We start from the raw sequence: 16,508 nt of genomic DNA, 5'->3' as shown, positions 1-16,508 counted from the left end.
CTGTTGAACTTCACCAGCATCTCTCTCTATCTCCTTCCTCACGAAGTGGTACTTTAATATTGTCATGTGGTAACATAGCAAAATACTGCCATTCACTGCTGGATTGCAACGTAAAAGCCCTGACAAATATTCTAAAAGCCATATGTAACACATGTAATCCCTGACCTAGGAATGCTGGTGATAAGATAATAAATTTTTGGGAGGCTTTTCGAGTGCTGAAATATCTGTTCTGCTCAGTCAGCTGATTCATCCTTTAATTAATTGTAAACTGTGAAAGCTCCAGATGGATTTTCCAGAGACAGCTTCAGCCGTTCTGTGTAAAAGGAATTTTATTACATAAAAATCATGCTTTTTCTGTAGCTTCATTCTCCCCTCCCCCCCCCCCCCCCCCCCCCAATCCAGCAGAGGATCACACTGCCCTGCAAACCCTTCTTACTGATACATGCATTTCCTAATGGGAGCCTTCAAACAGCTCAGTTAGTATGGCCAGCTCTTATTGATCCAAGCATAAGACAGGGGCATGAAAGATTCATTTTGAGTTCTGAGAGATGTTTTCGTATTTCTTTAGGTAATTGAATTCTAAATGCTAATAAGAGATGTGCAAACGGATAGTTGTTAAGATTCAAGTCTTGTCTATTGATGACTCTGCTCATGAGCTCGAGCCTTGTACTAATTCAGCTCCTGAAATGCAGAACTGCCAGAAGTTTCTCCTACACAAAATACACCTTTGCCTCTGTAGAGGCTTCAGCTCGTGGAGGGTGCTGGATGCAAGTAGGGGAGTTGGATTCCCGTACCTGGTGTCTTCCTGAAGAAGGTCCCAGTAGATTGATGACACGCCCATGGCTTTGTCCCCATGCTAGAAACAACATCACAGGCTGACAATGTTGCTGAGTGATAAAAGTGCCCTGATCAGAGACAGGAGCAGGATAGAGCTTATACAACATGCTAGGTGCGGGTAGGATAATATCTCCTTGAAAGAATCTGGGGTTGCCTAACAATTAGGCCTTTCTGAAGGAGGTCCAATTCATCTACTGGTGTGCCCATGGCCCCAACCAATAACAAAAAGACATCACAGGCTGATGATACTTTAAATTTTGAATTTTCTAATTGAAAAAAAAAATACATAAGAACATAAGGTGGCAGGTGGCCATTTCTTTCATAAAAATATCCAAATTGCTATTTTCAAAATTTGTTTTTAAGATGTTTCTCTATGAAGTTCGTCTAAACCTCAAGGGGGTGTGTTAGAGGCATGTTTTGGGCGGAACTATGGTGGGCTTATGATTTGAACTTTTTTTTACGATAACGGAACTTTGTAAAAACGTCCAGGACAAAAAAAATAGGACTTTTTGGCTAGACCTATTTCAATAATGACTAAGTGCCAAAAACTTGCCCAAACTGACCAGATGACCACTGAAGGGATAAAGGCATAACCCTTCCCTTAACTCCCCAGTGATCACTGACCCCTTCCTAGCCCTCTAAGAGGTGAAATTGACAGTACATACCAGGCTCTATGACAGCAGCAGATATAATGGTCATTCTTCTTAGAGCAGAAAGGTCTCTGGAGTAGCCTAGTGGCTGGTGCAGTGGACTGCAACGAAGGGGACCAAAGCCCATATCTCATTCTAACTGGTACACTTGTGGTGGAAAGCGTGAGTGCCCCCCAAACCACAAAATACCTAGTGAACCCACATATAAATGACTGTATAGTTGGGTACAATACATTTTTTGCTATTCCTGGAGGGCTCACCATATAATATAAAGGGGTTATGATGTGATGTGTACCTAGGACCTTTTATGTAAAGTTCACTGCAGTGCCCCCTAGGCTGCCCCACTGCTCTACTGGGATGTCTGTGTGGCCATTCTAGTAAGACTGATGGCCCCCACACATCCCAATGGCTTGTTTTTGTGCATTTTTTCCATTGGACATTTTTGGTTTGAAAATGGCCCTCGAAAAAAGATGCACTGAGCACATAAACATCTAAAATTGGGTGATTTTCAAACCAAAAAGATGTTTTTCTGGTTTCAAAATGACTGGTACTGGATTTTTGGACGTTATTTGCAAAACGTCCAAAATTGGATTCAGACATCATATTGAAAATGCCCCTCATATTGTACCAACAGGTTATTTATAGTTTGGGGATAAAGTTATATCAAGGACTGACTTTAATTCCACAGATTTGACTAGTAGTAAAACCTAATTTTTCTGTTTGACAATTGTGGCCATATCTACCACTAGAATACCTTAGGCTGCTGGTGCAAACATTGATCATTAGATTATTGTAATATAATATATTGTGACCTACTACTAATGCAAGTAATGTTACAAATAATTCAAAATAGTGTAGCATTGTTGATAGTGCAGCCTAATAAATTTGACTTGGATTTTGTACCAATGACACTGTCTACCAGTAGAGGCAAAGATGTACTTTAAATTAGTGATTTTAACGTTTATCTGGAATGGGAAGAAACCCAGATTCTCTAGGAAAGTCTAATTCAGAGATATTAGTAAGGTTTGGGGGTCCCTAAATTGTGGAATTATTATTGTGCAGCACAGGCTAGAGCAGCAGTCGAGCGGTATCGGAATCACGCTTATAAGTTTTGGGTACATATAGAACGAAATCAGGTAGGGCCTGTGCCACTTGACTGTTTGATGTGGCTGCCTAAGAAATGTCGCACTGTTTAGGATGGGGGTTCCCCAACAATTGTTCAAACTTTCCCAGTCTGGGACTCCCTGAGCCTCAAGCAGAACTATAAAAAGTTCAAAGAAGAGTGACCAAAATGATAAAGGGGATAGAAGCCTCTCATATGAGGAAAAGCTAATGAGGCTCTTCAGCTTGGAAAAGAGAAGGCTGAGGGGGGATATGATTGAGGTCAACAAAATCCTGAGTGGTATACAATGGGTAAAAGTGAATCAATTTTTCACTCTTTCAAGAAGTACAAAGACCAGGGGGACACTCAATGAAATTACATGGAAATATTTTTTCATTCAAAGAACAGTTAACCTCTGGAAGTCATTGCCATAGGGTGTGGTAACAGCGGTTAGCTTATCTGTGTGAAGCTCATACCAGAAAGCCAACTGTCAGAGGAAGAGTGAGAGATTTTGAGAATCACTGCCAAGATGTTATGTGGTAGAAGGATAGCTTCTGTCTGGAGAGAAACCCTTTCTCCGGAGGGACTGTGAAGCCACCACAGGTCCCTGAAGGAAGACTAGCTAGGAAAGTACGTATAATAGTTTCTAGTTAAATAAAACACAAATTCCTAGCTACGTATACATTAATCCCAGTTTCAGAGCACAGCACACACCAAAGCAGGCATACATGGAGCAAGACTTGAACCTCTGATGGCCTGCTAGCAGCTAATGAGAGATTCTTGTTTCCCATAGGCACAGCATGATAGGCGCAGCATGAGACAGGAGGATCTTGTACCCTCTCTCATCACCAGGAGCCTCTGCAGGATTCAATAGAATGGAGTTTCAACTCTAGTACACATGAAGTGAGACTGTTGAATGCACTTCACACTGGCCAGTAATTAGAGTAATTGAACTCAATTACAGGGAGCTCTGGTACTTAAGATATGGACACCAAGCAGAGACACAGAGGGCCAGATGCACTAAACTTAACGAGCCATTAACGTGGGTTTTAAACTGGTTCTAGCCAGTTTAACGTGCAAGTAGTAAACCAGGACTTGCACAAAAGGGCACTGTCCTGTCACGGTGGCAGCTAACGAAAACGGAATGCAGATGAGCAAATTAGTATTATAATGTGTATAAATCGTATTCTAATGAGATGCACTACCGTTTTCCGATTGCCTAACTGTGAAAAATCTAAGGGGAGGTCTGTACCTCTCATTGGGGCTGCATGGGATTTATTCACCTCTAAAAACTTCTATAAATTTACCCCCCCCCCCCCCCCCAAAAAAAAAAAAAAATCGGGGAAAAAAATGTCCAGGTGCTCATCAGGGACGTCCTTTATGGACATCCTTCACTCAAAACAACAACAAAAAAAAAGCAACCAGCCAGAAACCTTTGCCTAGCCACATCCAAGTGCTCGTCAGGGCTGTCCTTCTAAAGTGCCTAACATGGACGTCCTTCACTAAAACAAAAACAAACAAAAAAAAAGGACGTCCCTGACGAGCACTTGGACGTTTTTCCCCCTGATAGTTTTGTAATGGGTGTCCTTCTGCAATGACCACCGCCGGAGAGAGACGTGCAAGGACGTCCAAATCAAAAAACTATTTGGATGTCTCTTTCGATTATGCCCCTCCTCCAGGTCTCTCTCAGCCAATCACAGCACGTTTAGCTGACACCAGTGACAGCTAAACGCGCTGTGATTGGCTGAGAGAGACCTAGAGGAGGAGCATCGTACGTGCTGCTAACAACCCGGGGCAGACAGAAAGGAGCAAGGCGGCCGAAGCAGAAGCTGCCGATAGCTGCCAGCAGCATCGGGAGCCTCCTCGTAGCCCTTATCTCCCTCCCGATTATGGGGACGACTTTTTTTCTCTTTCAGTGAAGGACGTCCTTGGCATGCGCAGAGCATCTACCCCTCATACAAATAGAATTCAGGATTGGAACCACCTTGCTTTTACACAAGAAAGGCTGAGCCCCAGGGACACTCTTTGGGTGCATCAGCCAAATTCTGTGGTTGGTAAAAGGACTCTAGGTATTAAACTAGGAACCTTACTGAAATGGCAAAGAGAGGCCCAAAGTTAAAATACACATCTATGGTTAGATTACACTTGCAAAATGAGGTTTCATTATTGAAATTCTGAAACCTGTGAGTGCTATAACTGTTTGCAGCAACTGAATTTGTTTTGTATTGAAAATGCTTTTCTTTTTACCTACCCTCGATCCCCAACAAAATTTATAACAATTTTCATTATTTCTTGATATATGTCTATGTTCCGCAATTTCCTAAGGTTTTTTATTTTTTACTTTTCTTTTACAGCACCAGCCCCTCTCCCCTCCCTGTGGTGTAACCCTCTGTGGCTGTGCCCACTTACACCAAAGAGGGAGAGGGTAGGTCCCTAGTGGTCTTGGCATGGTACCGTGGGTGGCAAAGAGAGCCCGGGTGATTGACACCACCCGTGCAGGTGTGGGGGGTGACAATAATAAGAATAAAACCCATTGTAAACATGAGCGGTTTCCAGACCAGGCCATAGTATGAAAGGGTACCAGAAAAACTGGTTAGAGAACAAGGTTATTACAAGACCCAATATATAAACGATTATTGTGGCTGATGGGCCTGTAGGAAACAGCGTGCTGAGGGAACCCAATCACATAACACCCAAAGATTTCCTTTTAATTCTGATATGGCACTTTCCTCCTGCCCTTTCAGGCCTCCTATTCAATAAGAACCAAAAGGTGGCCATTTTTCTCAATGGAGGAGGGTGAATAGTGGAGTGCCACAGGGATCTGGACTGGGACTGGTACTACTGAACATATTTATAAATGATCAAAGTTGTCAAAACACAAGCAAATTGTGAAAAACTGAAGGAAGACCTTAGGAAACTGGAAGACTGGGCATCCAAATGGCAGATGAAGTTTAAAAAGTGAACAAATGCAAAAGTGATGCACATCGGGAAGAATAATCTGAATCATAGTTACCTGATGCTAGGGTCCACCTTAAGGACTCCGCACCCAAGAAAAAATATCTAGATGTCACTGTAGACAATACACTGAAATCTTCTGCCCAGTATGTGGCGACGGCAACAAAAAAAGCAAACAGGATGCTAGGAATTATTAGGAAAGAGATGGTAAATAAGACAAAGAATACTATAATGCCTCTGTATCACTCCATGGTTCAACCTCACCTTGAATATTGCTTTCAATTCTGGTCGCCCTATCTTAAAAAAGGATATAGCGGATTTGAAAAGGTTCAAAGAAGAGCGACCAAAATGATAAGGGTGATGGAACACCTCTCATATGAGGAAAGGCTAAAGAGGTTTGCGCTCTTCTACTTTGAAGATGGCTGAGGAGGGACATGATTGAGGTCTACAAAATCCTGAGTGGTGTAGAATTGATAAAAGTGAATTGATTTTTCACTCTTTCAAAAAAGTACAAAGACCAGGGGACACTCAAAGAAATTACATGGAAATAGTTTTAAAACAAATAGGAGCAAATATTTTTTCACTCAATGAATAATTAAGCTCTGGAACTCATTGCCGGAGGATGTGGTAGTGTCGGTTAGCATATCTGGATTTAAAAAAAGGTTTGGACAAGCTCCTGGAGGAAAAGTTCATAGTCTGCTATTGAGAAAGACATGGAAAGCCACTTCTTGCCCTGGGATTGGTAGCATGGAATGTTGCTACTATTTGGGTTTCTGCCAGGTACTTGTGACCTGGATTGGCCAATGTTGGAAGCAGGATACTGGGCTACATGGACCATTGGTCTGAACCAGTATGACTAGTCTTATCTGGGGCCAAGAGACTTCATTCACAGCTACCCAAGGATCTTCTCCTGGTTTATTACCCCTTCATCTCACAGTGTACCTAGTCTGTTCATTCAAGTGACATACCTTCAGCCAGGGACCATGGCTCACTCTGGAACCATGCAATCATGGACCCTGAATCCAGTCACTAGATGTTACCTGTAAGCAGTGACCATGCCTCCTTCCCCAGTTAACACAAGAAAAAGTGCAAGTGAAGTCTTGGTTAGGACAGTAGGCTGACAGCCAGGGAAGACAGATTCAAATCCTCCTGCTGCTCCTTGCTATCTTGGGCAAGTCACCTAACTCTTCTTTGTCACAGGTACAAGGTTAACCTTCAGTATTGGTGGAAACATACTTAGTTGGATCAAAGGCTTCCTAACCACTAGGACATACCAAGTGAAATCAAATTCAAACATATCATCACCGTGGAAAGCCGACTGCGGAGTACCTCAAGGGTCACCGCTATCACCGACCCTCTTCAACCTAATGATGACACCACTAGCCAAGTCCTTATCCAACCAAGGCCTCGACCCATTCATTTATGCAGACGATGTCACAATATACATACCCTACAAACATGACCTGTCAGAAATCACCAAGGAAATCAAGCTCAGCTTAAACATCATGAACTCATGGGCAAATGCATTCCAACTAAAACTCAATACAGATAAAACACAGTCTCATCCTCTCATCCCAATACAATATGAACAAACCCAATAATATAAACACCCCAAACTATGCCCTCCCTATCTCAGACAGCCTGAAAATACTTGGTATTACTATCGACCGTAACCTGACACTTGAGAGCCAAGTTAACTTTACAACGAAGAAAATGTTCCACTCAATGTGGAAACTCAAACGAGTAAAACCATTCTTCCCGAAATGTGGGATACAAATGTAACAAATAAGTAAACTATAGGTCTACTGGGGACAGGGAAATGTCAGCTATAACTACTGCTGAACTTCTGAGAAAGGCATAAGCTCGACCCAAAATCAAAAACCCAAGTTGAGGATTGAACCAGGGGCCTTCTGCATGGCGATAAGCAAACACTACCACTGAGCCACCTAGCTAATACCTGCTGTTTAATGAATGAAAGCCAACATGACAGCTGAAATTCAAAAGCTGCTTGATTTTCAAGGTTCTCAGACAAAATGAGCCAGAGTACTTAAAGAATAAAGTAGCACTTTACATACCTTTGAGACCTCTAAGGTCCTCTCAAGGAGCATCACTATCTGAACCTTCCTTAAAAGAAATTGCACACTTTGGAGCTTACTCCCAGAGAGGCTATGTCTAACTCAAGACTACCTCTACTTCATAAAGAAAGTGAAAGCCTGGCTCTTCTTCCAAACCTTCAATACATGTGGTGACTGAACATCATGCATCTGGACTAGCTTTCTGCACACCTTGTAACTTGCCTTAAGCTTAGCCACCTATTTATCCCAGTTGACTTTGTACTGCCCAGTCATCTGCACTTGGCCCCTCTCGGCTACATAGTAAGATATTTCACTGTATTGTAGAACAGCATTAGAATCATAGCTATGTTATTCAAATGATCTAATGCGTGCTTATTGTTTCACTGGTGTAATGCCGACATTGTATTATATCTAAATTATCTGAATGTTCTTCCATGTTCTCTATTATGGTACTGTTTGTATTGTACTGACATTTATATTTCTCTTACATGATTGTTCTTCAGTGTTGTTAAATGTGTATATTTCTGATACCTATTACTAAGTTTCAATTCGCCATTTCCAAATTTACCTCTTTTTTTTGCATTTGTGCTTATCTTTGGTCTTTTTACTATTGTTACGCTGTTAGCAAAATTCTAAGTTTTATGTTAAACTGCACCTGCTGTACACCACCTTGGGTGAATCTCTTCATAAAGGTGGTTAATAAATCCCCATAAATAAAAGGTTTAGGACCAAGCCAGTGGGTTCACTTCTCAGGTCAACTTTTTCTTCCTAACCTCTAGGCTCAACCATAGCCAATGATACTGTACAGGCAGCATTCACAGCCCTCTGGACAGGGCCGGTCAAACCCGGTAAGCACCGGAGGGCGCCTGCCTTCAAGGGCGCCGCGCCGCCATACCACGCCGCCCTTGGGGGTTTAAATCTTTTATTTACCTCCGTCACAGCGGCCGCGTCATTTCAAAGCCCTGCCCGTCTCTAGCCTTCCCTCCCTTCGTAAGTTCGTTCCCTCAGAGTCCCGCCCTCGAGGAAATGACATCAGAAGGCGGGACTCTGCGGGAACGAACTCACGAAGGGAGGGAAGGCTAGAGACGGGTTTTGAAATGACGAGGTCGCTGGGACGGAGGTAAATTAAAAAAAAAACAACTTAAACCACGCAGGGTGGCAAGAAGAAAAAGGGGGATGTTGGGGGGAGAAGAGGGTGGGCAGGTGGCCATAAATGGGAGGGGGATGGGGGTGAAGGAGAATCGCTGGACAGGGGCAAGGTGGGAGAAAAGAGAAAGGAGATGCTGGGGGAGGGGTGCCAACTCATAGTCTGCAGGGGGGCACCAGAGACCCTAGGACGCCTCTGGGCAGCAGAAATTATACTTACTGCAAGGTTACAAGGTTTGAAAAGGAGCTCCAATATATGGGCACCAGAGCAGAGCTGTCACTGCAATGACTGAGCTAAGGTAAGCAGAGAAAGGAATACAAAAAGGAGAAAAAAATTCTGGGTAGTTCCGAGTAAACGTTCCTGAAGCCAGATCTCGGCCCCCTGGTTCCAAATGAGCTGGAAACCGCTGGGTCCAAAAATAAAAATAAGAACATCTACTAAATGCAGACTTCTGACTTAGAAGCCATGCTTTCCTTATATTGTGACCTTTCAAAATACTTATGTAGGAGCAAAGGCATTACTGAAGAGCGACACAGTCAGGGGAAACCGTCTGGATTCAACTGGGCTGAACCAATTGTTAGGAAAATGATGGTATGTTTGCAGCTGATCGGCATCCGAGTGAAATCATCTGTGACTGATCTCACAGCCCTCGGGTCATGAAAGGAATGGTCACAATGGCCAACGACATCTCAAAGGTACTAGAACGAGTGAATTTGCTTCAAGCTGTATGAAGTATTCAGCAATACAGTCGGGAACACTGCCGAGCCCTTTAAAATATCAGAATCTAAATAAACTCTGCACTAGATAAGATGGCTAGCATCATGTTAAACAGCAAAATGGAGAGCGTATGTTTGGATAATTAGACCTCAAATAAAACTAAAAAAAGAAGTGCAAAAACTCTGCATGCTTTCAGCTTCTTTTAAAGAATTTGACATTTGAAGTTCTGTTCAAAACAATGGGTCTTATTCATAAAGGATTTTTCCTATTCAGTGCTTACAGAAAAATCGCCTTATTAAGGAGACCAAGAGGCATGTTCCAAGGGTGTTGCCTATGACAGAAGGATTAATAATTTATTTCAAGCTAATTAAAGCTAACAAGGGTTGGTTAACACGAGAAGCATCACTGCAATACTTGACACCTTCAGTGATCAATGTACAAGCCCACGGGAAAGATATCTAATAACCCACATTTATCAGTCAGGGCAAGAACTGTTACAAGCCAAACCATTTTCTGTGCTATAGGATTAGCTCTAGATTGATTAAAAATATTGACTGGTGTGTTGTGAGGGTCTCAGTCTTATTCCTAAATCATTGTTTAAAACAGCTATATAAAAACTCTAAAAGACTGATTCACTAGCCTATGTTATGGCTACTATATTGGGAAACCCGCATTATTTACTAAACCATCTCATTTTATTCAATGGGTATTATTCAGTATTAACAAGGGTTTTCTGCATTAAGGGGCCCTTTTACTAAGCTGAGGTAAGGCTAACCTGCGGATAGCGTGCACCAAATCGGGCACCCGATCAAAAGAAACCAGACAAAAAAGCTCCCGACATAAAAGTCCCTGACAAAAGGGCCTGATGAAATAGATTTATTTTTGAATGGTACGAATTTGAAGGGTACAAAGAAGTGGAGGAGCCATAAATTACTGAGAAAGTCCACGGCTTGTCACTTGAAAGTCCTGGCACCTGCCTATGGCTTGACTTCACTATCCACACTTGGTATCTAGTGAGAATCATAAATCTGTTTTATTATGGAGGTTTTTTTGTATAGGTTTTTTTGGGGAGGGTTTTGTCATGGTCTGTTTTGTTGGGGTTTTTTTGTCTTTTTTTTTTTTTTGTATGGTCTATTATGTCGGGGTGCCACCAAATCAACACTACCAGCAGTAATTTGAAAGTTTCTACCGCTGGGGGCATTCCCGGTGGTAATCAGCAGTGTGGCCACATTGCTGTGCGCTGCCTGATTACCACACGAGTAGCACATGAGCCCTTACCACCAAGTAAATTGGTGGAAGTAAGGGCTCAGGCGGTAAATAGCCATGCGTAACTTTTAATTTTAGCGCACGGCCATTTACTGCCCCATTAAAAAAAGGCCCTTTTTAACCTGCTGCGGTAAAAAATGGCCCAGCGCACACCGCATACAAACTAGTGCAGGTCATTTTACCATAGCTTAGTAAAAGGGCCCCTAATCCTTTCCTTCCTGGGTTCATTAACGTTTTGCCTTTCCCAAATGTATTATTTATCTTACATCTGTGCACACTCCTCTGAATTAAAAGCACGAACCCTTCATTCTGACTTCTCTTTTTACAGTGGTTCAAGTCTAACCTGGAGTTCCACCGAGGTTGAGTATAGCACTCTATCAGTCCACCAGAGCCAACAAAGCTGCTATCTGACAAAATGCTTTCTAACACTCTAACAGGCATCTTACTTAAGAAATAAAATAAAAATCAGTATGACAAAAGAGCTTTTTTTTTTTAGGCATCCCTCCTACCTTTTCTATGCTGTGGTCACACCTCTCCTTAAGAAGCCTTCACTCGACCCTACTTGTCCCTCTAATTACAGACCCATCTCCCTCCTCCCTTTTCTCTTCAAATTACTTAAGCGTGCTGTTCACCACCGCTGCCTTGATTTTCTCTCCTCACATGCTATTCTTGACCCACTATAATCTCATTTTCGCCCTCTCCACTCAACCGAAACTGCGCTTACTAAAGTCTCCAATGACCTATTACTGGCTAAATCCAGAGGTCTCTATTCCATCCTCATTCTTCTTGATCTTTCCGCTGCTTTTGACACTGTCGATCACAGCATACTCCTCGATACCCTGTCCTCACTTGGATTACAGGGCTCTGTCCTTTCCTGGTTCTCTTCCTACCTCTCCCTCCGCACCTTCAGTGTTCACTCTGGTGGATCCTCTTCTACTTCTATCCCTCTGCCTGTCAGCGTACCTCAGGATTCTGTTCTTGGTCCCCTCCTCTTTTCTATCTACACTTCTTCCCTGGTTCATTAATCTCATCCCATGGCTTTTCCTACCATCTCTATGCTGATGACTCCCAACTCTACCTTTCTACCCCTGAAATCTCACCTTGCATCCAAACCAAAGTTTCAGCGTGCTTGTCTGACATTGCTGTCTGGATGTCTCAACACCACCTGAAATTAAACATGACCAAAACCGAGCTACTCATTTTTCCCCCCAAACCCACCTCCCCACGCCCCCCGTTTTCTATTTCTGTTGATGGCTCTCTCATTCTCCCTGTCTCCTCAGCTCGAAACCTTGGGGTCATCTTTGACTCTTCTCTCTCCTTCTCTGCTCATATCCAGCAGATTGCCAAGACCTGTCGTTTCTTTCTTTACAGCATCCGTAAAATCCGCCCCTTTCTTTCCGAGCACTCTACCAAAACCCTCATCCACACCCTCGTCACCTCTCGTTTACACTACTGCAATCTGCTTCTTGCTGGCCTCCCACTTAGTCACCTCTCCCTTCTCCAATCGGTTCAAAACTCTGCTGCCCGTCTCGTCTTCCGCCAGGGTCGCTTTACTCATACTACCCCTTCTCCTCAAGTCGCTTCACTGGCTCCCTATCCGTTTTCGCATCCTGTTCAAACTTCTTCTACTAACCTATAAATGTACTCACTCTGCTGCTCCCCAGTATCTCTCCACACTCGTCCTTCCCTACACCCCTTCCCGTGCACTCCACTCCATGGATAAATCCTTCTTTTCTGTTCCCTTCTCCACTACTGCCAACTCCAGACTTCGTGCCTTCTGTCTCGCTGCACCCTACACCTGGAATAAACTTCCTGAGCCCCTACGTCTTGCCCCATCCTTGGCCACCTTTAAATCTAGACTGAAAGCCCACCTCTTTAACATTGCTTTTGACTCGTAACCACTTGTAACCACTCGCCTCCACCTACCCTCCTCTCTTCCTTCCTGTACACATTAATTGATTTGATTACTTTATTTTTTGTCTATTAGATTGTAAGCTCTTTGAGCAGGGACTGTCTTTCTTCTATGTTTGTGCAGCGCTGCGTACGTCTTGTAGCGCTATAGAAATGCTAAATAGTAGTAGTAGTAGTAGTAGAAATAATTTAAACAAGTAGTGAAAGCATGCAGAGCGCGGCCTATAGAATTCTTTCCATCCGTATTGAATGTGTGTATGTGTGTCTCTTGTCTGTCTATATATCTGTGTTTTCTCTGTATGTCTCAGACCTGGAGGTGAGATGGAAGGGAGGGAGTGTATCAATTGAATGGTCCCAAACATTCCTTTGGTTAGGAAAAAAATTAAATTAAACCATGATAATATATTTACCATTAGATGTCACTGTCAACAGATTTCAAAAGATAGATTTTACAGTTTAACTACAAAGTGCTTCAGTCGTACGATAACAGGTGTTACCATGCTTCTCCGCCACAAGTTGGCAGAACATAGAGCAAACAGGACCGAGCTACACCAATAAGTCAAAGCTGTCACCATACACAGCAACTATGAGCAAAGTTTTATAATTTAGTCACTATGTTCTACAAAAGAATTTACAAGAAAGAAAATAAAATACACATCTGAATCACTAAGAGCCAGCCCAGCAGGGACAGGGGTGTGGAGTTCAAGGTGGAAAAAGCATACAGAACATATCTCATGGACCCATTCCCAGTTCCTCTATGTGTCTGTCTGTCTGTCTGTCTGTCTGTGGTTTGTTTGCATGTGTATGTATGTATGTGTGCATCTGTGAGGGTGTGTATGTATTTTTGTTGCCTCTGTGTGTGTAAAGAGGCAAGGGTTGGATTAAAAGGGAATATTCCCAAATTGCTATATGTCAGTGTTATCAGTGATTCTATGATGAAAAAGCTGGAACTGCTTCTCCCATAAAGATGCATTAGGACATTTGAAGGGGGGACTTTAGTGCTCTGGAACTCCCATTCCAAATTGGCCCATTTTAGTTTAGTTTATTAAAATGTAATATACCTCCTTTACTAAAACCCAAAGCAGTTTACAATAAAATCATGGGGGAAGCCACTGCTTGCCCTGGAATTGGTAGCAGGAATGTTGCTACTAATTGGATTTCTGCCAGGTACTTGTGACCTGGATTGGCCACTGTTGGAAGCAGGAGACTGGACTAGGTGGATCAATGGTCTGATCCAGTATGGCTATTCTTATGTTCTTAAATCAATAAAACTATCGGGGAAAGGAACTACAACCAATTTAGGAAAGAGAATAAAAGGAAGAAAAAAGCAAAGATAGGAATTCTAGCTGCACCGTGCCAAAAACAGGATGCCACTTCCTTAAAGAGATTCAGAAAAGGCCTTTATAAACAACTGCACCTTCAAGTTTTAAAGAATTGATAGGAAAGTTCAGAACGAAGTGTAAAGGGAAGAGAATTCCAAAGAGAAGGGTTGAGAAACAAAAAAAGTGGAACGACAAGTCAACTGAAGTCTAGAAGGAGCAAGCGCGGGCATGGTTACTTGATGACTGGTGAAGGAATGTTAAGTGTGTAAAGGAGTATAAAGGACGATTAAAGCAGATCGATAAAATGGAATCTGAGAGAAAAGAATCTTGTGAGTTAAGGTTAAAATCTTGTATTGTGAACAAAATGAACTAGGTAACCAGTGATACTGTTTAAGAAGTGGTGCAATATAATCAAACTTCGTGCCCCTGACAGGAAATTGATTGCGGTATTTTGTACAGACTAAAGTTTCTTTAACAAAACAGATGAAAGACCAGCATACGAAACGTTGCAATAATCGAACTTAGACATTACTAGTGCTTAAAGCGGTATGGAACATGCATCTGGATCAAGAAAATAATGAATGGAACTGATCGATCGGAGAGGACCAAAACAGGAGCGGACTACTGCAAAAATCTGTAGCAAAAAGGAAAGCTGGGGATTGAGAATAACACCTAGGTATTTAAAGGAATCATCTATTTGGACAGAAGCATTACAGATAGTAGGGGTAATAGATGGCCATCCTGGCCATCCTGAGAGCAACTGTTTTTGAAGGATTAAGAACCAATCGATTTTGTGTGAGCCAATGATCGATAAAGTTAAGACAAGACTGCACTTGTGAAGGATCAGGTGATGTAGGAGTATGAGTAAAAACCAAAAGTAGATCGTCTGCATATATATATATATATAAAACCTTAAACCTGCATTTTGAATAAGAGTCGCAAAAGAGATATAAAGATATTGAACAGAAGAGAAGAGAGAATGGAACCCTGAGGAACCCCACAAGACAAAGAATGAGGAGCAGAAGAATCCTAGAAGAATTTAACAATATATTTTCAACCAGCAAGAAAAGAAGAAAACCAAGAGAACACAGTCCCAGAAATAAGTAAGACGAGACAGAAGCAAAGCATGGTTAACTAAATCAAAGGCTGCTGTAAGATGTGGAAGCATATTTTCAAAGAATTCAGACTTACAAAGTTACATGGAGGGACATTTTTGATATGACGCCTAAGTCGGAGTTTGGACGTGTTGTGCTAAACGCCCCAAATCCAAATAGAAAACATGACCATTTTCGAAACCACAAAAAGTCTTATCTTTTTTCGAAAACGCCATTTGTAACAAGGTTTTGTGCTCTGTGCATTTATTTTTTCAGGCCATTAAAAAAAAATGCACAAGTGGAAAAAGTTAGAAAATCAAGCCATTGGGATGTAGGAGAGGCCAGCATTTTTTTCAGACTGGTTCCCCAGACATTCCAGGGGAGCAATGGGGCACCACAGGGGGCACTGCTGTGGACTAATGCTTCCAGGTACACATCTTACTGTTGCTCCCTTATTTTGTCTGCTGAGCCCTCCAAAACCCATCCAAAACCCACTACCACTACAACAGCCCTTATAGATGAAGGGGGCACCCATTTTTTTGAGAAGGGCCATTTCTCTGGAACACCCCCCACACACACACCCCAATCTGGCCTATTTTCAAACTATCTTTTTACCGGCTATTACCACGTGCCAAGTTTCATCCCATTTTCTGAGAGTTACTTTGCCCCCTGACAGGAAAACAGACAGACACAGAGGCCCTTTTACTAAAGTGTGGTAGGCGTACTCCGCACTAAAAGAGCACTACCACAAGACACACCGAGGCGTCCCTGCTTAGAACATGCTAATCCGAGGGGTCACGTGACAAGATGGCGGCACGTAAGTTAGTGGTTTGAGAACTCCGGAGTTTAGTTTGCTAAACTTTTTCTCTTTTTTAAGTGATGCCACATACAAAGCATAAAGGATTGGTCAGGGGCGAATCCTCGCTGCCCAGACCGCCCGCAAGGCAACAAACAATGGAGCGATACACCACGACTACATCTACCCCGATATCCGGAGGCAGTCCAGCAGCCCCATTGGGAGGAGACCAACGGAGCTCTGGACTTGATGTTACCTTATCTCCTCCAAAACTCGAACCCCCGCCCCAGCCCGGACGCTACCCTCAGAGAGGATTCCCAGGACCGGAAGTGGTTTTGCAGGGGCCCTCGGAGCGAGGAGTGGAGGTGGCGAAGACCAACAGAGGGAAGGAAGAGAATGTTCCCCTTCCTCAGCCGAGTGCTTTAATCAGCAGACCTGGGACGGTGACGCTGGAGAGAATTGGGAAACTCTCCAGCGTTTGGACATGTCAGTGGCCAATTCAACAAAAGAAATTTCATCTCTTGTAAGTAAAGTGGATTCACTTTTTACAAATATGGAAAATATAAAACAAGAATTTGGTTCACAGGTTAAAGATTTAAAATCAGAATTGAAAACTCTCCAGGAATTCAATATACC

The 16,508-nt window shown here is 42.7% G+C and overlaps 1 protein-coding gene and 1 long non-coding RNA gene across 5 annotated transcripts in view; one reads left to right on the top strand and one right to left on the bottom strand.

Moving 5' to 3' along the window:
- The window catches only part of CD99L2 (CD99 molecule like 2), a 134,295-nt gene that overhangs the window by 109,892 nt on the left and 7,895 nt on the right, over positions 1-16,508 (bottom strand). The gene's annotated exons all lie outside the window — the stretch shown is intronic.
- LOC115474921 lies at positions 1,606-15,630 on the top strand. The gene is made up of 4 exons (XR_003942936.1): positions 1,606-1,701; positions 2,247-2,253; positions 9,795-9,798; positions 15,621-15,630. It is a non-coding gene; the product is annotated as an uncharacterized LOC115474921 (long non-coding RNA).

The sequence above is a fragment of the Microcaecilia unicolor genome, chromosome 7, assembly GCF_901765095.1.
Source record: "Microcaecilia unicolor chromosome 7, aMicUni1.1, whole genome shotgun sequence".
Classification (NCBI taxonomy): Eukaryota; Metazoa; Chordata; class Amphibia; order Gymnophiona; family Siphonopidae; genus Microcaecilia; species Microcaecilia unicolor.
The sequence above is the reverse complement of the archived record's forward strand: the minus strand, read 5'-3'. Positions and strand labels throughout refer to the sequence as shown.